At 39.8% G+C, this 1,520-nt stretch overlaps 1 pseudogene; it reads left to right on the top strand.

The window, feature by feature from the left end:
• The first annotated feature begins 279 nt into the window (after positions 1–279).
• On the top strand, positions 280–906 carry LOC124975863 (ras-related protein R-Ras2-like; annotated as a pseudogene).
• The last annotated feature ends 614 nt before the right edge of the window (positions 907–1,520 follow it).

The raw sequence follows: 1,520 nt of genomic DNA, 5'->3' as shown, positions 1-1,520 counted from the left end.
ACATGCTTCATAGAACTCACACAACACAGCTAAGAGGCGGCATGCTACCAAACTCAAAAGAGCCTACTCTACATACCTCAATATACCCTTCATATAAATCAAAGTGTATGGTAGAGGCGCTGGAGGCTGCATTCAGCAGACGATGCAGAGAAGCATAGAGGAGTGTACCCCTGGCTGCTGCAACCCCTAACCCCTGAACTCACTCCACTCCTCCACACCTATGGTGGCACCTGGCCATCCAGGGACCCGCACTGCCACACTGAAAATCCTTCCCGGCAGCTACCAGCGTTCCGCCACTAGACCACTCACCTGCAGCCCGCCATCCACACAAGTCCCATAACCTGGGCCTAGGGCAGGCAGGCAGCGAAGCTGGTGTGGTCAAGTCAGCGCTCACCATCCAGTTCATCCAGTCTTATTTTGTAACAGATTATGATCCAACAATTGAAGATTCCTACACAAATCATTGTGTGATAGAAGACAGAGCAGCCCAGCTAGATATTTTAGATATAGCTGGACAAGAAGAGTTTGGTGCTATGAGAGAACAGTATAGGATGACTGGCGAGAGCTTCCTGTTGGTCTTCTCAGTCACAGAAAGAGGCAGTTTTGAATAAATCTATAAATTTCAAAGACAGATTCTCAGAGTAAAGGATCGTGATGAGTTTCCAATTATTTTAATTGGTAATAAAGCAGACCTGTATCATCAAACACAGATAACACAGCTGTTAGAATGACAATTTAAAGTAACATACATGGAGGCATCAGTCAAGATTAGGATGAATGTAGATCAAGCTTTTCATGAACTCGTCCAGGTTATAAGAAAATTTCAAGAGTAAGAATGTCCTCCTTCACCAGAATCAACTTGGAAAGAAAAAAGACCAGAAAGGCTGCCATTGTGTCATTTTCTAAGAACCCCTTGAATTTTAGCTACCAACTGCCAGGAAAAATCCTCATCTCCTTCTCTCCTTATGGTTTACATCATGATGGTACCTTTCTAGCCTTAGACAAATGATCACCGGTTTAGCCTTAAACCAAGAAGCCAGCTACTCCTTTTCATGAAGCTAATATAATGGTTCTTTCCAGATCAATTTAAAGGAAACACTAAGGCTGCTTCAAAAACTATCTGATTCTTTTTAAATACATGTATACATATACTGACACATTCTTTTTTTAAGGGCTTACATTTTAATAGGGATGAATTAGTTTTGAAACATAAGCTGTTTGAAAGCTGAAGTTATAGGTTGTGAAATAATTTTTAACTTCTGGAATCATGTTACCTACTGTTACTCTAAATAGAAGCATAGGGAGGTTTTTCTTTTAAAAAATGTGAATTTTTTTGCCTGTCTTTAAAATTTTTGATGTCAACTTAAATACACAAAAGTGAGACATCTCAGATCTTTCTTGATACTACAGCTTTTGTTTTCCAGTGGCCAAAATACCAAAATGCCTATTGTATTTATGGTTTAAAAACTACTTATCAGGCCTGTTATTACTCCTCTTCTTGAAGATGATAATGTTCTATG

The sequence above is a fragment of the Sciurus carolinensis genome, unplaced genomic scaffold, assembly GCF_902686445.1.
Source record: "Sciurus carolinensis unplaced genomic scaffold, mSciCar1.2, whole genome shotgun sequence".
Taxonomy (NCBI): domain Eukaryota; kingdom Metazoa; phylum Chordata; class Mammalia; order Rodentia; family Sciuridae; genus Sciurus; species Sciurus carolinensis.
This window is presented reverse-complemented; position numbering and strand designations above follow the sequence as displayed.